General features: G+C 44.4%; 1 protein-coding gene across 5 annotated transcripts in view; it reads right to left on the reverse strand.

Moving 5' to 3' along the window:
* Positions 1 to 25065, reverse strand: part of LOC135892048 (bromodomain-containing protein 4-like) — a 200912-nt gene that overhangs the window by 122139 nt on the left and 53708 nt on the right. For all 5 annotated transcript variants that reach the window (XM_065419741.1, XM_065419740.1, XM_065419739.1 and 2 more), the window contains exon 2: positions 11341 to 11436. The gene's annotated coding sequence lies outside the window, so the exon portion shown is untranslated. The remainder of the gene's footprint in view (positions 1 to 11340; positions 11437 to 25065) is intronic.

Below are 25065 nucleotides of genomic sequence, written 5' to 3' on the forward strand. Positions count from 1 at the left end.
GGGGGAGAGGACGGAGACAAAAGAATAAAGCTAACTAGTTTAAACTAGGACTGTCAAGCGATTAAAAAATTAATCACGACTAATCACACTGCTAAACAATAATAAAATACCATTTATTTACATCTTTTTGGATGTTTTCTACATTTTCAAATATATGGATTTCAATTACAACACAATACGAAGTGTACAGTGTTCACTTTAGATTTTTGATTACAAATATTTGCACTGTAAAAAATAGTATTTTTCAATTCACCCAATACAAGTACTGTAGTGCAATCTCATTATCATGAAAGTTGAACTTACAAATGTAGAATTATGTACAAAAAAGTGCACTCAAAAATAAAACAATGTAAAATTTTAGAACTACAAGTCCGCTCAGTCCTACTTCATTCATGTTCAGCCAATCGCTCAGGCAAACAAGTTTGTTTACATTTGCAGGAGATAATGCTGCCAATGTCGCCTGAAAGTGAGAACAAGCATACTCATGGCACTGTTGTAGCTGGCGTCGCAAGTTATTTCCGTGCCAGATGAGCTAAAGATTCATATGTCCCTTCATGCTTCAACCACCATTCCAGGGGACATGCGTCCATGCTGATGACGGGTTCTGCTTGATAACAATTCAAAGCAGTGCAGACCGACATGTTCATTTTCATTATCGGAGTCAGATGCCACCAGCAGAAGGTTGATTTTCTTTTTTGGTAATTTGGGTTCTGTAGTTTCTGTTTCAGCGTTGCTGTTTTGAGACTTTTGAAAGCATGCTACACACCTCGTCCCGCTCAGATTTTAGAAGGCACTTGAGATTCTTAAACCTTGGGTCGAGTGCTGTAGCTATCGTTAGAAATCTCACATCGATACCTTCTTTGCATTTTGTGAAATGTGCAGCAAAAGTGTTCTTAAAATGAACAACGTGTGCTGGGTCAATATCTGAGACTTCTAGAACATGAAATATATGGCAGAATGCAGGTAAAACAGAGCAGAGGACATACAAGTCTCCCACAAGGAGTTCAGTCACAAATTTAATTAACGCTTTTTTTTTTTTTTTTTTTAAACAAGCGTCATCAGAATGGAAGCATGTCCTCTGGAATGGTGGCCAAAACATGAAGGAGCACACGAATGATAAACCTATCCTACTCAGAATAAGCTGAAAGGGCTGCTAGCTGTTCCGACCTGAGTCAATGGCGGAAGAGGAGGAACTGAGGAGGGGTTGGTCGCACAGTGCCAGATACCTGCCTGAAGCGGCGCAAGATTACGAGCTCCAGGGCGCACGAACACCTAAAGTGGAACACCTACAGGGACATCACTCAAAGAGGAACATAAGTTTTCAGTGTAAAACAGCTGAGGTAAGGATTATTTCCATGTCTTTCCCTAGCACCCAAGTCATTTATTTCACTCTCTCTGGGCCAGCCATTCACAAATCCTACTTAAGTCTCTGCTGAAGAAGATGGTCCAACTTCATATAACAGATTTAAGTTATCCAGAGAAGCCTGGTACTCACTAAATCCTGAAATCATTCATGAGATACTGTAACTGTGATTATCAAGGCAAATAGTACCTGCTGCATTGAAACCTTGTTACTAGGCATGGGAAGGGGACAACCTATAGCATCTCCAATTTAAAAGTTTAGCTCGAACGTTTAGAGGGTTTTGCACTAAACATGCTTTCTTGGATGTCTTGCTTGGACTCTCCTGCCATTTCAACAGAGCCAGAGAGGGCTCTGTTCTACACACACCTTTTCCATATACATAACAAACAGGATGAAAACTGACAAGCTGTTCAGCTAAGATTTTACCAAATACAAACATTCTTGGTTAATATGATGGAACTGTCTCACAAGGAGAAGCCAAAAGTCACAGAACTGATTTGCCACTTGATGTAATCTGAATATTGTGGAGTCTCAGATGAGATGAGTAGCTCATCTGTCTTGTCTCTAGCAGTTGACCAGAAACCCCCCAGAACTACCGCCTGTCTCATGGAAAGGACACAAGTCTTTCCCTGGAGCAAAATGGGATAGAGGTGCCTTGGGAGGGAACAAAAAAATCTTAAGAACCTGGTAAGATTTGTATTTGGTAAATCTACAGGTGCTCAAAAGAGAGCAGCATTTCCCAATAATAGCTGCAGCAGGGTAAGTATAAATTAAGATTTTACTATGCATTAACAAGACCATTTTACTAGCTTAATTTTTCACCCATAATGCGAGGAGCAAAAGCACATTACTAGACAGTTTAACAGTCACTAATGTGACTTTTTGCACCCATAAAATGCTGCCTAGTAAAATGTTAATTAACAATTTAATGTTTAAAGTTTCTCCCCTGACAGGGGATTTTTTTTTTATTTTTTGGTGCCAACATGGAAAATAAGAGACGAGACAACTGCCTTACTACTACAACGAGACAATTTCAAAACTGCTTTAAAAACTTAAACAGATAAAAGTGTAATTAAGGGAAATATTGCTGTGATAGAATATACTATCCCTAAGGGGACCACTACAGTTCAGGGCATGACCAAGGAAGGAAGCCAGGAGGCTTCAAGATGGGAAGACACGGATCAATGAACAGATTCAGAGTCAGCTAGGGCCTGTTACCCTTCAAGCAACACAGGCTGGAGCAAATATTGAAACAGGAAGGCAGCTGCTACTATTGCTGGGAGTAAATAGATCATCCTGTGCGGTGGGCCTCTGGGAAAGTTTGTGCCACACCAGTAGGCAAAAGTTAGTGAAGAAACTAAGTTTGTTTTTCTTTGATTTGTTCACATGGTGAGTATACCCAGCCTGGAAAGACTTGCTCCAAGGAAGAGAGATTATGTTTCTTTCATATTTGTTCATGGTGGGATTGTAGTCAGCCTGAAGAGAGCTTCACAATAGACTGTTTTACTACAATTTACTCTTCAGACAAAAAGGCTAACCTGTTTATATGTCTGTTAGTCTATAAGGTGCCACAAGACTATTTGTCGCTTTTTACAGATCCAGGCTAACACGGCTACCCCTCTGATGTTTAAGTTCTGTTTGCTAAAGATGTGCTAGGCTTTCCTTTCAGAGGAAAAAGACTGAATTATTTTGGCTTCTGTTTTCATCTTAAAACAAACAGTCTTTCAAACTCACCCTTGCAGAACAGAAAGACTTTGGACTCTCTGTTTTTCCAGCCTGCCATGAAATGCTCTGGAGGGACCTCTGCTCTGAGTGCAGATGCAGAAAACAATGTGGCTGCAATGCATCAGACTGGTCAGGAGAGGGTGCTGATAGGCTATACTGAAAAAAAGCTACCGGTGATCCACACATAAGGGGAGCTATAGAGAGGAAAAAACAGAGGTGGTTATGGGACAAACGTGCAAATGGGGTTCTAAGGCTGTCATCCTTCGGAGTTTGACAAGAGACAGTCAAATGAGTGAGGATGAATAGCTGTGAAGGGCTTTGAAGGCTTAATAATAATATATGGAGATATACCTATCTCATAGAACTGGAAGGGACCTCGAAAGGTCATCAAGTCCAGCCCCCTGCCTTCACTAGCAGGATCAAGTACTGATTTTTGCCCCAGATCCCTAAGTGGCCCCCTCAAGGATTGAACTCACAACCCTGGGTTTAACAGGCCAATGCTCAAACCACTGAGCTATCCCTCCCCCCAAGGCTTGAATTTGATGTGGTGGAGAACGGGGAGCAAAACAAAGGATTCGAGGTAAGGAGGCCGACATGGTCAGAATGATGGATCCAGGTGATCTCAGAAGCTCTGTGTTTAAAGGAGAGGCATGGAGCAGCAGCTATCAAGGAAGCCAGAGAAGTTGTGGGAGATAACAGGAGCCTGGATAGGAGTATGGACAAGAGGGTCTTAAAAAAATTGTGAAAGCAGCAGCAGAATGTGAATATTGCCTGGATGAGATAGGACCCCACAGGTTATGGGTTTGAGACAGGATGGATGGTGATGTGTTCAGTAGTGGGGGAGAGCTTTAGCCATATCAAGTTTAAGCTGACAGCAGATGTGAATTCTCAGGAATTAGAAAGGAAAAACTAGTGAAACGAAGTACAAACATGACAGTTGGAAGAGAGGGAGATCGAGCAGTCAGTTGTAAATGGTCAGTTTAACGTTGCTGCTACATGGTCCTGCCAAATTAAAAAGGTCAGCCCCAGAATGACATGCTGGAGAAAGTTTCTGTAAGAGAGAAGCCATGCCCAAGAGAGTGTTGGTATAAACTAGGAAGGTATCAAAAGAAGGTACCACTTCTGTGTTGTGCACACCAGTTATCCTGGATACCTTTAAAATAAAGGCAGAGGTGACAGCCTGGATCAAGAGATGGGCCAGGAACAGAAAGATAGATTTGCAAGTTCAGCACAGAAACTGTAGTCGATGCAGTGAGAGTGGATGACCTCACCCAGTGAGATAGGGTATAGAGGGAGAAGAGGAGAGGACAAAGACAGTCAAACAGGACCCCTAAAAAAGAAGTCAGAGAAAGCTTTACCAACACACACACTTATACACACACTCACACTCACTCTGAACGAACAATCACAGGTAAGGAGAGAGCACCAGGACACAACAGTCTTGTGAAAGTAAAAGGCGAACAAGATGTTAAGCAGGTGGGCGAGCTCTGAGCTGCATTTCCTAGACACACAGAACAAAACATTCAAGATGCTAGGGGTAGGATATACTGCAACAACATCATGTTGCATCATCTCAAGTTGCAGTGGGGGAGGTTTAGGTTGGATATTAGGGAAAAAAATTTCACTAGGAGAGTGGTGAAGCACTGCAATGGGTTACCTAGGGAGGTGGTGGAATCTCCTTCCTTAGAGGTTTTTAAGGTCAGGCTTGACAAAGCCCTGGCTGGGATGATTTAGTTGGGGATTGGTCCTGCTCTGAGCAGGGGATTGGACTAGATGACCTCCTGAGGTCCCTTCCAACCCTGATATTCTAGGATTCTATGTCAGAGCAATTATGCTAGTCAGATGTTTCAAGATGCTTCCATTAACAGCATGAAGCTGGAAAACCAAGTGGTTTCAAAAAGAGTGTGTGAATAAGGCATGCTCCAGAAAAAAGCTGTGGCTCCTGGGTAGCACATGTGGAAGTGTAATATTTTTAAAATAAGACACATGTATTAGTCTGCATTCTGAACAAGCTGCCTCCAGGTGTCCCCTTATTTGTCACAGTCCAAAAAAACAACAACAAAAAACAAAAAAAGTTTCTTTTCCCACTACTTTATTTGGGCTATTTGTAATCCAGCAATTAAAATGACCTGCATATTCGCTTAAATGAGCTAACTGAGGCACCCTGTGTCTAAAACAATTTAATATAAGAGGTTATTCAGGCAGAAAATGGATCCTCCTCTGTTTTCAGATGGATGCTGAGGTGTGCCAGAAGCATGGGACCAAGCCCACCATGACTTCTGGGAACTTAACATCCCAACCACAGGCACACAAATGTACGTGTAGTAGGTTCTCTTCTGTGCCAATACCCATACAACCTGGGCATTTTTAGGGTATTCATCACATAACCTTACAGCAAAAATGGGGCAGGTCATCTGAAATGGTCAAGCCTAATTTTTTTTTTCCAAAATACATTTCAATTTAACCAGATTCCATCCATTTTAAATCCAAGCAAACAGAGGCAACATCAACAAGCCATTTACCTACTGGTGGTGAGGAGAGGATAAAATTTTCAAAAAGTGCTTAAGTGACCTACGTTCCATTTTCAAAAGTGATTTAAGTGTCAATGAGACAGGCCATTACATCACTTAAGCGCTTTGAAAATTTTATCCAAAGTAAAATGTCAAGCTCGAAAAGGTGTTGAATGGAGTGTAAAATAAAAACTGAAGATTTATTTGACACTGTTCATTTCACATTTTTAATTTATCTGAAGAACTAAGATTATAAGCCATTAGCAGCAACTCAGATGTTTCCAGAAAGAAAAGTCAGTGTAAGTGAAACAAACAATCCTCACTCTAATCAGTAAGTGCACCACTAGCCTCAGGAAACAGGAAGTATACTGTCTTCTGGCTTCAGACTGAGTTTCTCCTCCACTGAGTCTTTGTTCCTCTCATCAGTCCCTACAATAAGGGCACATGACTAAAAAACATGACTCACCCGAAAGTGCTGACTCACAGCCTGTAAAAGGAATCCAATACTGCAGACTGGAGAATGGCCAAGTTACTAGGTCATTTTATAATGAGTAAGGTCCGACTTCATTTGCGATATTGCGGATTCCACAATATTAGGCTTCCACCGCAATTTTGTTTTAAATTAGCTTACTTTGCACAGTTCATGATTTTGCATACATTGAGGTTTGCAACACACTCTCCTCCTCCCGCTCCCCTCCCATTATTACATTAAATGATCTTGAAGAGTTTTGGGCAGGGCAAGGGAGGCAGATGCCCAGGTGCAAAGCTGGGGGATGGGGCGGGGATGAAAAAATGAGGAGAAACACACTAGGGAGTAGAGCCTTGCAGCAGGCATAGTACTGTCACCTTACTTCTGCGCTGCTGCTCCTGGCAGCAGCATTGCCTTCAGAGCGGGATGCCCAGCCAACATCCAGCACTCTCCGGCTGCCCAGTTCAGACGGCAGCACTGCCACCACCAGCAGCGCAGAAGTACGGTTGGCAATATCAGGTCCGCTGCAGGGTTCTATCCCCTACCACTTCCCCCCTCCTTCCCCAGCTTTGCATCCTGGGCAGCTGCCCCGCTTGCCCTGCCCCCTAGGGACAGCCCTGTAGTTGCACCAAACTGTCTGGTTATAAAAAACATTCCAGGCCTAACTACTTGAATGTTTATAGCATTCCAGCATTTTTTTCCTGAAACAAATACATCTACTGCGGCTTTTCCAAATTACTCCTATTAATAAAGGTCCATTATTACTTTCCGCGATATTCTAGGCCAGGGGTCGGCAACCTTTCAGAAGTGGTGTGCGAGTCTTCATTTATTCACTCTAATTTAAGGTTTGGCGTGCCGGTAATACATGTTAACGTTTTTTTAGAAGGGGTCTCTCTCTACGTGTATATTATATAACTAAACTATTGTTGTATGTAAAGTAAACAAGGTTTTCAAAATGTTTAAGAAGCTTCATTTAAAATTAAATTAAAATGCTGATCTTACACCGCCAGCCTGCCCTCTGCTGGCACGGAGCCCTCTGCCCCCGCCCCCACAGGGACATGGTGCCGGCCGCTTTCGGGAGCGGCGCAGGGCGGGTGCAGGCAGGGAGCCTGCCTTAGCTCCACTGCGCCACAGGGCTGGCAATCCCGCAGGCTGGATCCAAAGCCCTGACGGGCCAGATCTGACCCGTGGGCCGTAGTTTGCCCACTGCCTTAGCCTGTACTTTATGGGGCAGAATGCTGACACTTTCATAGAGAGCTTTTCTTTCAAGTGTTTGTTAAACAGGCATTAAACTGAAACCAGAATATTAAACTATCTGAACAAAAAATCCTCTCTCTTTTCAAAGGCTCAGGTTTCAGGCTCTTGTATGATAAAAGCAAGCTAGTTCTCTAACATCTTCCAGCAACAGAGAAGTAAAGACCTTTATAATAAATAACTGCTAATGTAAAAACCCAAGAAGAAATTTCTCACACACACACACACACACACACACACACTCCTTTCAGGCCACATTTATACATCTGAGATTAATAACAAACCCAAATTTCTTCTTTGCAGGTCACATTTAAATAAGCAGCAAAACAAGCTTTCCAATAGTTAAAAGGCTAACAATACTGTATTGCTATTCATTTCAATAATTAATAAAACACTTTTCGGAATGTTTTTAGTCTATTACATACTTCCATTGAAATTTCTATTTACTATAGGTCTTCATATAGTCACATACCTTTATTGTAGCCGCTAGAAAGAAAGAAGCCAGATTACGTGGCAACTGAGAGAAAGATGTAAAGGTCAAACGGGGCATTGGGTAGGGCCAGCAGAGAGGGTTAGGGCTCTGGCACATGACTGCTAAGGAAGAGCCAGCAGAGGTGCAAGTTATAACCATAGGTAGTACAAGACTGACTCAATTATAAGTAAAAAACCGGTTACCTACCTCTTGTAACTGTTCTTCGAGATGTGTTGCTCATGTCCATTCCAAGTAGGTGTGTGCGTGTCGCGTGGACAGTCAGCAAAAGGTTTTTCCCCTAGCGGTACCCATTGGGTCGGCTCAGGTGCCCCTTGGAGTGGTACCTTCATGGCGCCACATAAAGGGCCCTGCCAACCCGCCGCATCTCCAGTTCCTTCTTGCCGGATTGCTCTGACAGAGGGGAAGGCGGGTGGGTCCTGGAATGGACATGAGCAACACATCTCAAAGAACAACAGTTACAAGAGGCAGGTAACTGTTTTTTCTTCGAGTGCTTGCTCATGTTGATTCCAAGTAGGTGACTCCCGAGCCTTACCTAGGAGGCGGAGTTCATGGAACCGCTGGACTGAAGCACTGCTCTGCCGAACACTGCATCGTCCCTGGCATGCTGGGTAACAGCATAATAAGTAGTAAAAGTGTGGACTGAGAACCACGTTGCCACTTTACAGATCTGGATTGGGTTGGGACCTGGGCCAGGAATGCGACCAAGGAAGCCTGCGCTCTTGTAGAATGTGCCATCAGCACGGGGGCAGGTCCCTTTGAGAGGACACCGGGAAGCCCTTCATCCTGCCCACTACCACAACAAACAGCTGGTTTGATTTACGAAACTGCGTCATTCACTTGATAGAAAAGGCCAATGTCCGCCGAAAGTCCACAGAGTGGAGCCTCTGCTCCTGGCTGTTAGCGTGAGGCTTAGGGAAAAAGACTTGATTGGCATGAAATTGAGACACAACTTTAGGGAGAAAGGCTGAGTGCAGCCGAAGCTGCACTTTGTCTTTGTAAAAGATGGTATAAGGAGGGTCAGATGTGAGGGCCTTGAGTCAGACACACTACTAGCTGAAATTATTGCGACCAGGAAAGCCACCTTCCATTACAGATAGACTAATGAACATGTCGCTAAGGGCTCAAATGGAGGCCCCATCGGCCTCGAAAGCACCAGATTAAGGTCCCATGCCGAGATCGGTTGCCGAGCTTGCGGGTATAACCTGTCCAGTGCTTTAAGAAAACGACCCCACCACTGGGTTAGCGAAGACCGAGCAGTCTGCCACTCCTGGGTGGAACGCCAAAATGGCCATCAAGTGAACCTTTATTGATGAAATCAACAAGCCCTGCTTCTTTAAATGTAGCAGACAGTCCAAAATAAAGGACATTGATGTTTGCATCGGAGAGGTACGACTGCGAACACCAGATCAAGAATCTCTTCCACTTGGCCAAGTAGGTCGCCCTGGTGGATGGTTTCCTACTGCCAAGGAGAACCTCCCTAACAGGATCTGAGCATGTGAGCTCTACCGGGTTTAACCATGCAGCTTCCAAACCGTGAGATGGAGAGACTCGAGATTGGGATGCTGGAGCTGGCCGCGGTGCTGGGTGATCAGGTCCGGAACTAAAGGTGGGGTGATTGGGGTGTCCAATGACAGCTCCACAAGCATGGTGTACCAGCGCTGGTGGGGCCAGGCTGCCGCTATCAGTATCACTGAAGCTTCTTCCCTTTTGCAGATGACACTAAACTAGGAGGAGTGGTAGATACGCTGGAGGGTAGGGATAGGATACAAAGGGATCTAGACAAATTAGAGGATTGGGCCAAAAGGAACCTGATGAGATTCAACAAGGACAAATGCAGAGTCCTGCACTTAGGACGGAAGAATCCCATGCACTTTTACAGACTAGGGACCGAATGGCTAGGAAGCAGTTCTGCAGAAAAGGACCTAGGGGTTACAGTGGACGAGAAGCTGGATATGAGTCAACAGTGTGCCATGGTTGCCAAGAAGGCTAAAGCATTTTGGGCTGTATAAGTAGGGGCATTGCCATCAGATCGAGGGACATGATCATTCCCCTCTATTCGACATTGGTGAGGCCTCATCTGGAGTACTGTGTCCAGTTTTGGGCCCCACACTACAAGAAGGATGTGGAAAAATTGGAAAGAGTCCAGCGGAGGGCAACAAAAATTATTAGGGGCTTGGAGCACGACTTATGAGGAGAGTCTGAGGGAACTGGGATTGTTTAGTCTGCAGAAGAGAAGAATGAGGGGGGATTTGATAGCTGCTTTCAACTACCTGAAAGGGGGTTCTAAAGAGGCTGGATCTAGACTGTTCTCAGTGGTACCAGATGACAGAACAAGGAGCAATGGTCTCAAGTTGCAGTGGAGGAGGTTTAGGTTGGATAATAGGAAAAACTTTTTCACTAGGAGGGTGGTGAAGCACTGGAATGGGTTACCTAGGGAGGTGGTGGAATCTCTTTCCTTAGAGGTTTTTAAGGTCAGGCTTGACAAAGCCCTGGCTGGGATGATTTAGTAGGGAATTGGTCCTGCTTTGAGCAGGGGGTTGGATTAAATGACCTCCTGAGGTCCCTTCCAACCCTGATATTCTATGATTCCCCAAGCACCTTAAGCAGGACATGTGCAGGTCGCCCTTTGACATCAGCTTTTGGTAGACCCCATATAGCTTAAACCCCTGGGACCGAGGCATGCCCTAGCCCCGGGCAGGGGAAGGGAATCCTGACTAACAAGAGGAGGGGGTTCAAATATGACACTACACTAAAAACTATTAACTAACTACTGAAACTATTTACAGGTAGGAACTACGAGTACACTAGGGGATCGTTCGAAAACAAGAGAAAAGAGAACACTCTGACAACTGTCACTGTCAGTAAGGAGAGGCAGTGGGTCGGCAGGGCCCTATACGCAGTGCCATGAAGGTGGGACTCCAAGGGGCGCCTGAGCTGACCCGATGGGTACTCATAGGGGAAAAACCTTCCAGTGACTATGCACATGGCGTACATACATCTAATTGGAATCAACATGAGCAAGCACTCAAAGAACACAAGGTTACTAAGGCCATGTCTACGCTACAGGTATTACAGCGGCACAGCGCCATAGCGCTGCAGCGTTATAGTACGTCCCACATCAACAGAAGGGGTTTTTCCCATTGATGTAGGCAATCCACTTCCCCAAGCGGCAATAGCTTGGTCAACAGAAGAATTCTTCCACTGGTTAATTTTTCACATCCCTGAGTACTGTAGGTATGTTGACTTAATAGTTAAGTGTAAACCAGCCTTGAGAGGATATGACAAGCTCAGATTTATACACAACTGCATTAAAAGAAGATTGTTGTAATTGGTTTAATTTCCCATCACCACCACGAAAGAAAGTCTGCTGTGCCATAACCTCAAGGTATGAGTGAAGACCCTCCATAAGGTCCTGCAGACATGCTGTATGCCCTAAAACACAATTGAAAAAAAATCCAGCCTGAAAGTCATGTCATCCTGAATATTATGGCCTGGCTCACAAGGAAGTAAAATGTATGATAGTTACCTTGAAGCAGAGATGACCCTTTATGTGTTCTGTTTTTCTTCACAGTTGTTACCCTCTCACCTTCATTTCTGCAGCTTTTATTATTGAAAGAAAGATCTGTATGAAAAAAAGGTGTATATTACATTAGTATTAGACCTAAAGATCCCAAGACAAATTAAGTTTCTCCATCCCAGGACCTGTGCCATGCCCTTTAGAGGTGTATTTAAAACTGTACTCCAAGACACAAAAAGTGAATGCAAGAACGGCGATACTGGGCCAGACCAAAGGTACGGACTAGCCCAGTATCCTGTCTTCTGACAGTGGCCAATACCATGTGTCCCAGAGGGAATGAACGGAACAGGTAATCCATTCCCTATCCCTCATTCCCAGCTTCTGGCAAACAGAGGTTAGGGACACCATCCCTGCCCATCCCGGCTAATAGCCATTGATAGACTTATCCTCCATGGGTTTATCTAGTTCTTTTTTGAAGTCTATTATCTTTGTAATTTCATGACGAGAGAGAACACAAGTTAGGAATTAAAACAAGTCATGTCCTTCATCAGCTGGAAATGGTATTGATATTGACAATTGTGAAACCCAGGTGAAAAAAAGAAATTGTGTAGGCCACTTGCAATACAACTGTCAACAATGAACGATATATCAGACCTCGACAGACTCCTTAATTTAATCTTATGGTCAACTTTTGCCAGCCAGTATGCAAGACATTCTTACGAAGAATACATCCTGGAAGACAATTTTATTAAGGGAAGTTACTACCCCATTTTAGAGTCATCGGCCATTCTACTTACGTTTACAACTTGCATATCAACTTCCCCTTCCCAAGACATACAAAAAATTATTAAAAACACTGCTATTTAATAGATGTCAGAGGAAAGCATAACAGGCACCTGCAGCATCATTCATGGTGCTTTTCAGTTGTCTGATGAAGCAGAGCACAAAATGTATGCTTCCCCAATGAAAAATTACTTTCTACCAGCAGTTACATGCTCCATTCCAACATATGGCAAGGTGAACGTCACCATCCAACTGCTGGATTGGACTATGAATATCCTTTCAGACTGTCTCTTCTAAAAAGTCCATCCTTCATTTGCAACTGAATTCTCAAAGAAAGAAAATCTTGGAAGTTAGAACCAGACCATCTTTAAATAGGAACAAACGGAGATAAGCAGGTTCCAAAGATGCTGGTATGTGATTTTAATTCACATTTCAGTCAAAACTGGGAAGCTGTAGTCACTAGATTAAACTAAGCCGAAGTGTCCTTTTCATGGACTCTTCACTATTCTAAGTAACTTAATTATCTTAACCTTGTCCTAAAGCAAAAAGACATACCCAGCCAAACATTTCTAGGCAACTAGAACCCTGAGAAAAAAATTTCTTTTCCAGTTACTTGGCACTAGTCCAGGTTCTGAAGGGCCACTCAAACAGCTCAGTTAACGGCTGCATTGGCAATTTACAAAAATTTCAAGGACCAACTAATTTGCATCTTCAATAGGGAAGTTTGGCTTATACAACTTGAATACTGTGTCAAGATGTGGTCACCCCATCTCAAAAAAGATATATTGGAATTGGAAAAAGGTTCAGAAAAGGGCAACAAAAATTATTAGGGATATGGAACAGCTTCCAAATGAGGAGCGATTAATAAGACTGGGCCTTTTCAGCTTGGAAAAGAGACGACTAAGGGGGGATATGATACAGATCTATAAAAGCATGACTGGTGTGGAGAAAGGAAATAAGGAAGTGTTATTTACTCCATCTCATAACACAAGAACTAGGGGTCACTAAATTAAATTAATAAGCAACAGGTTTAAAACAAACTAAAGGAAGTATTTTTTTCCACACAATGCACAGTCAACCTGTGGAGCTCCTTGCCAGAGAATGTTGTGAAGGCAAAGACTATAACAGGGTTCAAAAAAGAACTAGATACATTCATGGAGGAATTGGTCCATCAACAGCTATTAGCCAGGATGGGCAGGGATGGTGTCCCTAGCCCATTTGTCAGAAGCTGGGAAGGGGCGACAGGGGATGGATCACTTGATGATTACCTGTTCTGTTCATTCCCTCTGGGGCACCTGGCATTGGACACTGTCAGAAGACAGGATACTGGGCTAGATGGACCTTTGGTCTGACCCAGTATGGCCGTTCTTATGTTCCCTCATAACTAGCTTTCCTTCTCTGAAATCCTCACTGGTTTGTGTTATGCTGGCGGTAATTCAGAATGCCTTGTGCTGTGACATAATTGAAACCATAGGAAGACTTAGAATGATGTATTCTGGAATATCCTCTGCTACCCCTGTGTTCTCTACTCAAATATCCAACAGCACTAACTGCCCTCATCTATTTAAAGTACACATTACTCCTTGAGGAATTCTGCACCACTGCGCAATGCAGAATTTAATGTTGTTTCTGCAGAATTTCCTTTTTCTCCTACAGAATAGGCTGCAGAGGTATTGGCTGCCACAAGGTGGCCACTGGACCAGGCAGAGCCCAGCTTGCAAACAGAAGACAAGGTGGGGCGGGGGGGGGGGGAGGAGGAGGGAGAGAGGAGGAGGGAATTGGAGGGTTCCTGGCAGCTGCAGTTCCCAGCACGCCCTGAAGAAAGGAGGCTGCGGCGTGCAGGAAACTTTCTGCCAACCCAGGATCCAGCATCAGGCTGTTTCTCCCTCTGGATCCCTGGGGTTTAGAGGGGTAGGGTCTGAGAGTGTCTGGGGTGGGGGGGACTGGGCTCTGGAGAGACGTGGTGTGAGTGTCTGGGCCCGTGGGGAGGCCTGTAGCTGGCCTCTGGGGGGGGTCAAGATGTGATTGTCTGGGGGGGGGGGGAGAAGAGGAGGGAGGTGGTGAGTGTCTGGGCTGGGGAGAGCCATGGCTGGGCTCTGGGGGAGACAGGGCAGAGAAACAGGGACTGGGTTGTCGTATGGGGTTTCTTTAACTCTACTTCTGGGGGAATTTTTGTGTGTGCCTGTATTGTTACAGATATACTCACTGACAGGTATTATGAAATAAACTACCAACATAATCAAAACTGGCATGATTCTATGGTGTTATTTTGACACAAAATTTGCAGGATTTTAAAATATTGTGCACAGAATGTTTAGTTTATTGGTACAGAATTCCCCCAGGAGTAACACATTGCCTTTATCCCCCAAAGCTCTTACATCTTACTACTCTTTGGGTAGTGGCATTTATTGAAGTAGAGCAGAGAGAAGATGGGCTGGGAAGCAGTGAAACCAGGAAGATACAATACAGTTATAAACTAAAGCCTTGTCTTCACTAGCCCCCCCCCCCCCCCAAAAAAAGGTGGTTTTTACCATGTGTTAACTAACAATTTTAAAATGTGAATTTGGCAAGGCAGTTTTTATAGGCGTTAACTGGTCATGGTAAACCCTGCGCTCCCTCTAGTGTTTTCTTCAACCAGTTAAGGGTGAAAAACACAAAGTGCCTTTTCCACACTAGGATTTTACCACATCTGAATTAACACATAATAAACATCTACACATACAGTGCTGCGGCTGTGCCGCTGTAGCACTCTAATGAAGATGCAACTACGCCAATAGGCGAGCTTCTCCTGTTGTCATAATTAATCCACCTCCCTGAGAGATGGTAGCTATGTGTTTTGGAGAAGCTCTCCCATCAACATATCACTGTCTACACCAGGGGTTAGGTTGGTATAACTACATTGCTCAAGGGTGTGGATTTTTCACACCCCTGAGCAACACGGTTATACTGATATAAGTTTATAATGTAGATCTGGCCATAGTAAAAACTCTTCTAGTGTGGACACACCCAAACTGTTTGCTGATCACTGTGCTGTAATGTGTTTGCATACATTAAGAGCTCAGTGCAACATTATCTTCATACATCAGAGAGTTAATTCACTTACAGTCAGAATTTAAGGCCAGAAAACCATCCACCATATCTAGTCTGACTTCCTGTATATCATGGGCCACCAACACCATCTAGCTTTCCACACACTAAGCCCAACAACTGAAATTAGACCAAAGTATTACAACCTTCAGGAAACTTAACTATTGTGGGCCACAGGCAAAGAATGAAAGGGACTGGAGTGCACCTATTGGTGAGGCCCCTGCATGGGGAAGGAATGAATTAAGTGATATATACACAATCTCAGCAAGTGACCTGCATTCCACGCTGCAGAGGAAAGCAAAAAAGCCCAAGGCTACTGCCAATCTGACCTGGGGGAAAATTCCTTTCCAACCCCACATAGTGTGTTAGACCTTGAACATGTAAGCAAGAACCAGCAAGACAAGCATATATATGAGAGAGGGAGAGAGACAATGAGAATTCTCAAAAACAACAAGGAGTCCAGTGGCACCTTAAAGAATAACAGATTTATTTGGGCATAAGCTTTCGTGGGTAAAAAAACCACTTCTTCAGATGCAGCAAAATGAGAATTCTCAGTTCCATCTCAGAGCACCAACCCACTTCATCCTGCATCCCATATCCAACTGTGGCCATCTCCAATGCTTCAGAAGGAGACAAAACACACCAAGAATACATTGTGAAAGGGGGGGGGGGGAATCAGATTTTAGGAATATAAGACAAACTAGAAGGGATCCAAGGGCTGCAGAGCCCTGTCCCCATCACCACAATCAACCCCATCATACAAGCCCATTCAAATATGTCAATCTCTCTCAAAACAAAGTTATTTGAACAGACAACTACTGGGAGTCTGTTACAGAATTTCACTGATGGTTTGAAACCTTCTAATTTCCAGCCTAAATTTTTTCATGGCCAAACTCATACCTATTTGTTCTTATGCCAACATTGTCCTTTAGTTAAATAAATATCTACCCTCCCTGGTGTTTATCTGCTTGATGTACTCATAGGACAGCAATCATATCCCCTCTTGTACTTTGTTTTGCTGGGCTAAACAAGCTAAGCTCTTTGAGACTTGGTCTACAGTAGCAACTTATGTCAGTACAGTATAACTAAAATCGCTCAGGGGTGTGGAAAATCCACCCCTCCTGAGTGACACAATTATACCGACTTAACTCCCAGTGTAGACAATGGTACGTCAACAGGAAAGCTCTTCCGGTCGACCCAGCTACTGCCTCTAGGGAAGTGGATTACCTACACTAGTGGTTCTCAACCAGGGGTACATGTACACCTGGAAGTACACAGAGGTCTTCCAGGGGGTACATCAACTCATCTAGATATTTGCCTAGTTTTACAACAGGCTACATAAAAAGCGCTAGCAAAGTCAGTACAAAACTAAAATTTCATACATACGACTTGTTTATACTGCTCTATATACTATACATAGGTGGTTCTATAACTTTTGTACTGGTGATCCCTTTCACATAGCTAGCCTCTGAGCGTGACCCCCTTAAATATATAAAAACGTGTTTTTAATTTGTAACACCAATATAAATGCTGGAGGCAAAGCGGGGTTTGGGGTGGAGGCTGACAGCTCGCAACCCCCCCTGTAATAACCTCCCGATCCCCAATTTGAGAACCCCTGCTATACACTGAAGTAAGTACAATATTTATATTCCAACTGATTTATTTTATAATTATATGGTAAAAATGAGAAAGTTAGAAATTTTTCACTAAGAGTTTGCTGTGACACACATGTATTTTTATAAGTGATTTTGTAAGCAAGTAATTTTTAAGTGAGGTGAAACTTTGATTTGTCTTGCATATCCCCCAAGTCCTGAAAGGGATACAGTAGTCTGGAAAGGTTGAGAGCCACTGACCTATACCAATGTGAGAAGCCCTCCTGTCGGCGTAGGTAGCGTCTTCACTGAAGCACTACAGAGGCCCAGCTTCATCCATACAGCAGCACCGCTGCAGCATTTCAAGCATAGACAAGCCCTCAGTCTCACGTTTGTTGAGATGGTCGCTTTTATTCCTGAAGCTACAGCAGATGGACTGCCCTAATCAATGCAAGCTATGAATAGGTCCTACCAATGACTAACACAAAGTTTTTAGTCTCGGTGTAAAATAGACAGCAAATTTTCTTGGGAGGAAGATGTACCCAACACCACCATCTGCTGTAGGTAAAAGTCAAAAGACACTTGACTACCTTCAACATAAAAGCCTAAAGACTCAAATCTGGCCTGAAAACATGGGGCAACTGGCTTATGGAGACATTAAAGATTTACTGATACTGGATAAAAATAATGGAATAAAAATATTTATTCCAAGCTAGTTTATTCCCATTTATAGGACACAATATACAAAAGACAGTTCAGTGGTTTGAGCATTGGCCTGCTAAACCCAGGGTTGTGAGTTCAATTCTTGAGGGGGCCATTTAGGGATCTGGGACAAAAATCTGTCTGGGGATTGGTCCTGCTTTGAGCAGGGGGTTGGACTAGATGACCTCCTGAGGTCCCTTCCAACCCTGATATTCTAAGATACAGTCAGGTGAGCATCACCTTGTGCAATCTACAGGTTTTGCTGAGCTTCCTCCAACTCATTTTTATCTTAACAAAGCTGGGCTGCTTAACATATTATATTTATAGCTCAACAGGACTGCTACAAAAACATCACAATACAGGTAAAATAGTTGCAATGTGAATTAGCTTAATAAGCAAACCGGAGGACCCATCCTTGGACAGTTCTCTGTATAGTACAGTTACTAAAAGATGCAAGAGGCAGAAATAGAATTTCATCAGCAGCATGCTTCACAGCCATTGCTGTATGAACAAGGCCTTCATTATTTCCAGATTGTTTAGATCACCTGTTTTCTTTCTGTAGCCATTTGAAGCCACAGTTCACAACTCAGCCATTTCAAAAGTGTTCATTTTAACTTGAAATAATTAATAATAAGGAATTTCTCCAGGATTTCTCCCCTCAAACCCAACATTTATTAAAGTCTTTCACAATCATGAAGAGCAGGAAATATACTTTTTTAAATTAAAGCTTAGATTCTGGAGCACAATTTTAAAACAAGGATGGACTATAAAATTAATTCCACGGCTGCAGATTCACAGAATATACAGGGCCCTAACCAGAATGTTCTCTTCAGATGGCCACCTGGCAAATTTTCTCCTCTTTGTTCTATCCAGGGGATAGCCAGTAATCTAGTTAAAATTAATTCTGAATTTAAAGGTAAGGCGAGAAAAGGAACCTCTGTCTGGGGATTGGTCCTGCTTTCAGCAGGGGGTTGGACTAGATGTCCTCCTAAGGTCCCTTCCAACCCCGATATTCTATGATTATATGATTCTTATAGAAGCAGAAAATATCAAGCTTAGTTAACATAAATCTAGAAGCTTGTGCACACTATTATAGGTATAATTAAGATTGCCCATGACTTTCCATTATGAGACCTTGTTTTCAGTTCTTTATAGATTTCTCAGACTAACTGTTAGATGAAATGGCCATTCAGTGATAGCCACAGCTAGATAACACACACACACTGGTGTTCTGAGATGGTAATGAGAATTCTCTCTCGAATACTTGGCTCACTCGTTCTTGCTAGGGTTGCCACCTTCTAAATGCTGGTAACCACACCTGAGGCCCTGCCCCTTCACCCAAAGCCCCACCCCAGCTCTGCCTTTTCCCTTGAGGCCCCACCCTCTTCTATGAGTCTATGAGACCTGGCATCTCCCCCGCCCGTGATCACCGAACACCTTGCCAGGTTCCCTTTTTGACCGGACTTTCTGGTAGAAAACCAGACACCTGGTAACCCTAGTTCTTGCTCACATGTTCCAGGTCTAACTAATAGTCATATGTGGGGTTGGAAAGAAATTTTCCCCCAGGTCAGATCGACAGTGACCTTGGATTTTTTTTTTTTTATGCTTTCCTCTCCTCTCCAGTGTGGGGTGTGGGCCACTTGCAGGGATTATCCATGTATCGCTCACTTAATTCCCTCCATTGCAGGAGCTTCAGGGATTGGTGCACCCCAGTCTTTTCTATTCTCTGCCTATGGCACACAATAGTTTATTCTCCTGAAGGTCATAATAGTTCAGTTTAATTTCAGTTGTCGGGTTGTGTGGGTGGCATTGGTGGCCTGTGATATACAGGTCAGACTAGATGATGTGATGGTCCCCTGAACTCTATAATTGACTAAATTCCTCATGCCTAGTGTTTGCCTCAGGCTGACTTTTGGGGGGGAAATTTCAGGTAAAACAGGTCAGCCATTCCCAAGAACAAGATTAGAGAAAAATGTTTTGTCCATGTGAAAAGAATTCTTATAACTGTTTCACTGAGAAACTCTAGCACCCTCATGCCTTGGAACAAGACCTTGGAATCTGGAAGGGGGTGGCTGTCTTACCAGGGACGTGCCTTTTACTGTTCCCATCAACAAACGCCTACATTTGAAGAAAATTTCAGTAGAGGCTTGTAGAGTTTGGCAGCTGAATTTTCCAAAGATTGTCTGTACTGGGCATCCTCCAGCCCAGGGTGGCACAGGTTAATAAGCAGGACAAAACATGTAACAGATGTGTAGTCACAGTGCTTAATGCACTACTGGAAGCTGCTCAGATACTATGGTGATCAGCATGGCATACAAACCTATATAGAATAAACTGTCCCTGCAATTGAGCCTCCCAGTGCTGTGGGTTACTGTACTGCAAGGCACCAGAATTGATAGCAGGAGACTCTTGTGCTCTCAATGCTCCCCAGGCAATGAAGAGGAGGAAGCAACCACAATGAAATGTAGAAGGTTGAGAATTGGGGAAAAGGGGGTGGTAGAAGCCAGACAGTGGGGAGAAGCAAAAGGATCTACAACTTACTCCTGGGGGAATTCTGCACCCCTCCAAGGGCGCACAATTCATACTGTCTGCAGATTTCCTTGCACCCTCTCCCCTAGAGAAATGGAGGAGCAAAGAAATCTGTGGGGAAGACGCATTCCCCAGCAGCCTGGGCACGTCTTCTGGGAGCAGCTGGCAGAGATGCACATCCACCAGGGGAGAGGCTGGGCATGTGTGCATCCGTGGGGGGGGAGGGCGCCCTGCATGCAAATGAGCGAGAGAGACTCACTCTGTCCCTCTTGCTCATGGTTGCAGCATCCCGAGCTTGAGGGGGGACAGAGCTGCATGAGGCAGGCTCTGTCCCTGAGGCAGAGCAGAAATGTAACAACTAAGCACATTGTCAGTTAATTCTTCCCATTCTTAGTCAATTAAGACTTCTTTATATTGCCAGAATGGTTACTCATAGGGGAATTCTGCGCCACCGCGTAACGCAAAATTTTGCAGAAATTAATGTTGTGCGTGCAAAATTTCCTTTCCCCCCACAGAAATGGACTGAAGTGCTGCTAGCCGCCACTAGGGGCGGCTAGACTTGGCAGAGCCCAGCTTGCACACAGAAGATACTGCTGGGGAGAGGGAGCTAGAGGGTTCCATGCACTGTCCTACGGATGGGGTTCCACAACCACCACTCCCAAGAGAAGGAGGCGGATGGTGGTGGTTGGGAACTCCCTCCTCAGGGGGACTGAGTCATCTATCTGCCGCCCCGACCGGGAAAACAGAGAAGTGTGCTGCTTGCCAGGAGCTAGGATTCACGATGTGACGGAGAGACTGCCGACACTCATCAAGCCCTCGGATCACTACCCCTTCCTGCTTCTCCACGTGGCACCAATGATACTACCAAGAATGACCTTGAGCGGATCACTGCAGACTGCATGGCTCTGGGAAGAAGGATAAAGGAGTTTGAGGCACAAGTGGTGTTTTCATCCATCCTCCCTTTGGAAGGAAAAGGCCTGGGTAGAGACCGTCGAATCGTGGAAGTCAACGAATGGCTACGCAGGTGGTGTCTGAGAGAAGGCTTTGGATTCTTTGACCATGGGATGGTGTTCCAAGGAGGAGTGCTAGGCAGAGACGGGCTCCACCTAACGAAGAGAGGGAACAGCATCTTCGCAAGCAGGCTGGCTAACCTAGTGAGGAGGGCTTTAAACTAGGTTCACCGGGGGAAGGAGACCAAAGCCCTGAGGTAAGTGGGGAAATGGGATACCGGGGGGAAGCACGAGCAGGAGAGCGCAAGAGGGGAGGACTCCTGTCTCATACTGAGAAAGCGGGACGATCAGCGAGTTATTTTAAGTGCCTATACTCAAATGCAAGAAGCCTGGGAAACAAGTAGGGAGAACTGGAAGTCCTGGAACAGTCAAGGAACTATGGTGTGATAACTCACATGACTGGAGTACTGTCATGGATGGATATAAACTGTTCAGGAAGGACAGGCAGGGCAGAAAAGGTGGGGGAGTTGCATTGTATGTAAGAGAGCAGTATGACTGCTCAGAGCTCCAGTATGAAACTGCAGAAAAACCGGAGAGTCTCTGGATAAAGTTTAGAAGTGTGAGCAACAAGGGTGATGTTGTGGTGGGAGTCTGCTATAGAACACCAGACCAGGAGGATGAGGTGGACGAGGCTTTCTTCCAGCAACTAACAGAAGTTGCTAGATCGCAGGCCCTGGTTCTCATGGGAGACTTCAATCACCTTGATATCTGCTGGGAGAGCAATACAGCGGTGCACAGACAATCCAGGAAATTTTTTGAAAGTGTAGCAGACAATTTCCTGGTGCAAGTGCTGGAGGAACCAACTAGGGGGAGAGCTCTTCTTGACCTGCTGCTCACAAACCGGGAAGAATTAGTAGGAGAACCAAGTGGATGGCAACCTGGGAGGCAGTGACCATGAGATGGTCGAGTTCAGGATCCTGACACAAGGAAGAAAAGAAAGCAGCAGAATACGGACCCTGGACTTCAGAAAAGCAAACTTTGACTCCCTCAGGGAACTGATGGGCAGGATCCCCTGGGAGAATAACATGAGGAGGAAAGGAGTCCTGGGGAGCTGACTGTATTTTAAAGAAACCTTATTGAGGTTGCAGGAATAAACCATCCCGATGTGTAGAAAGAATAGTAAATATAGCAGGCAACCAGCTTGGCTTAACAGTGAAACTCTTGCTGATCTTAAACGCAAAAAAGAAGCTTACAAGAAGTGGAAGATTGGACAAATGACCAGGGAGGACTATAAAAATATTGCTCAGGCATGCAGGAGTGAAATCAGGAAGGCCAAATCACACTTGGAGTTGCAGCTAGCAAGAGATGTTAAGAGTAACAAGAAGGGGTTCTTCAGGTATTGTTAGAAACAAGAAGAAAGTCAAGGAAAGTGTGGGCCCCTTACCGAATGAGGGAGGCAACCTAGTGACAGAGGATGTGGAAAAAGCTAATGTACTCAATGCTTTTTTTGCCTCTGTCTTCACGAACAAGGTCAGCTCCCAGACTGCTGCACTGGGCAGCACAGCATGGGGAGGAGGTGACCAGCCCTCTGTGGAGAAAGTAGTAGTTCAGGACTATTTAGAAAAGCTGGATGAGCACAAATCCATGGGGCCGGATGTGCTGCATCTAAGTGTGCTAAAGGAGTTGGCGGATGTGATTGCAGAGCCATTGGCTATTATCTTTGGGGGGGGGGGGGGAAATCATGGAGCAGGTCCTCAAGGAATCAATTCTGAAGCACTTAGAGGAGAGGAAAGTGATCAGGAACAGTCAGCATGGATTCACCAAGGGCAATTCATGCCTGACTAACCTAACTGCCTTCTATGAGGAGATAACTGGCTCTGTGGATGAGGGGAAAGCAGTGGACGTGTTATTCCTTGACTTTAGCAAAGCTTTTGATACCGTCTCCCCCAGTATTCTTGCCGGCAAGTTAAAGAAGTATGGGCTGGATGAACGGACTATAAGGTGGACAGAAAGCTGGCTAGATCGTCGGGCTCAACCAATAGTGATCAATGGCTCCAGGTCTAGTTGGCAGCCGGTGTCAATCGGTGTGCCCCAAGGGTCGGTCCCGAGGCCGGTTTTGTTCAATATCTTCATTAATGATCTGGAGGATGGCATGGACTGCACTCTCAGCAAGTTTGCAGATGACACAAACTGACAGGAGTGGTAGATACGCTGGAGGGTAGGGTAAGGATACAGAGAGACCTAGACAAATCAGAGGATTGGGCCAAAAGAAACCTGATGAGGTTCAACAAGGACAAGTGCAGAGTGCACTTAGGACGGAAGAATTCCATCCAATGCTACAGACTAGGGACCGAATGGCTAGGCAGCAGTACTGCAGAAAAGGACCTAGGGGTTACAGTGGACGAGAAGCTGGATGTGAGTCAACAGTGTGCCCTTGTTGCCAAGAAGGCAAACGGCATTTTGGGCTGTATATGTAGGGGCATTGCCAGCAGATCGAGGGACGTGATCATTCCCCTCTATTCAACATTGGTGAGGCCTCATCTGGAGTACCGTGTCCAGTTTTGGGCCCCACACTACAAGAAGGATGTGGAAAAATTGGAAAGAGTCCAGCGGAGGGCAACAAAAATGATTAGGGGGCTGGAACACATGACTTATGAGGAGAGGCTGAGGGAACTGGGATTGTTTAGTCTGCAGAAGAGAAGAATGAGGGGGGATTTGATAGCTGCTTTCAACTATCTGAAAGGGGGATCCAAAGAGGATGCATCTAGACTGTTCTCAGTGGTACTTGATGACAGAACGAGGAGTAATGGTCTCAAGTTGCAGTGGGGAAGGTTTAGGTTGGATATTAGGAAAAACTTTTTCACTAGGAGGGTGGTGAAGCACTGGAACGGGTTACCTAGGGAAGGTGGTGGAAACTCCTTCCTTAGAGGTTTTTAAGGTCAGGTTTGACAAAGCCCTGGCTGCGATGATTTTATTGGGAATTGGTCCTGCTTTGAGCAGGGGGTTAGACTAGATGACCTCCTGAGGTCCCTTCCAACCCTGATATTCTATGATTCTATGAATCAATCTAGCTCCCTTTTGAACCACATTATAGTACTGGCTTTCACAACATCCTCTGGCAAGGAGTTCCAGTGGTTGACAATGCGTTGCGTGAAAAAATACTTTCTTGTGTTTGTTTTAAACCTAATACCTATTAATTTCATTTGGTATCCCCTTGTTCTTGTATTATGAGAAGGAGTCAATAACACTTCCTTATTTACTTTCTCTAAACCACTCATGATTTTATAGACCTCTATCACATCCCCCCTTAGTCACCTCTTTTCCAAGCTGAAATGCCCCAATCTTATTAATCTCTCCTCATACAGAAGCCATTCTATACCCCTAATCATTTTTGTTGCCCTTTTCTGAACCTTTTCCAATGTATCTTTTTTTGAGATGGGGCGACCACATCTCCACGCAGTATTCAAGGTGTGGGCGTACCATGGATTTAGATAGAGGCAATATGATATATTCTGTCTTATTATCTATCCCTTTCTTGACGATTCCCAACATTCTGTTCGCTTTTTTGACTGCCGCTGCACATTGAGTGGATGATTTCAGAGAACTATCCACAATGACTCCAAGATCTCTTTTTAGAGTGGTAACAGCTAATTTAGACCCCATCATTGTATATGTAAAGTTAGGATTATGTTTTCCAATGTGCATTACTTTGCATTTATCAATATTAAATTTTATCTGCCATTTTGTTGCCCAGTCACCCAGTTTTGTGAGATCCTTTTGTAGCTCTTCACAGTGTGCCTGGGACTTAACTATCTTGAGTAGTTTTGTATTATCTGCAAATTTTGCCACCTCGCTGTTTACCCCTTTTTCCAGATCGTTTATGAATATGTTAAATAGGACTGAGCCCAGTACAGATCCCCGGGGGACACCACTATTTACCTCTCTCCATTCTGAAAAACTGACCATTTATTCCTACCCTTTGTTTCCTATCTTTTAACCAGTTACCAATCCATGAGAGAACCTTCCCTCTTATCCCATGACTGCTTATTTTGTTAAAGAGCCTTTGGTGAGGGACCTTGTCAAAGGCTTTC

The sequence above is a fragment of the Emys orbicularis genome, chromosome 19, assembly GCF_028017835.1.
Source record: "Emys orbicularis isolate rEmyOrb1 chromosome 19, rEmyOrb1.hap1, whole genome shotgun sequence".
Classification (NCBI taxonomy): Eukaryota; Metazoa; Chordata; order Testudines; family Emydidae; genus Emys; species Emys orbicularis.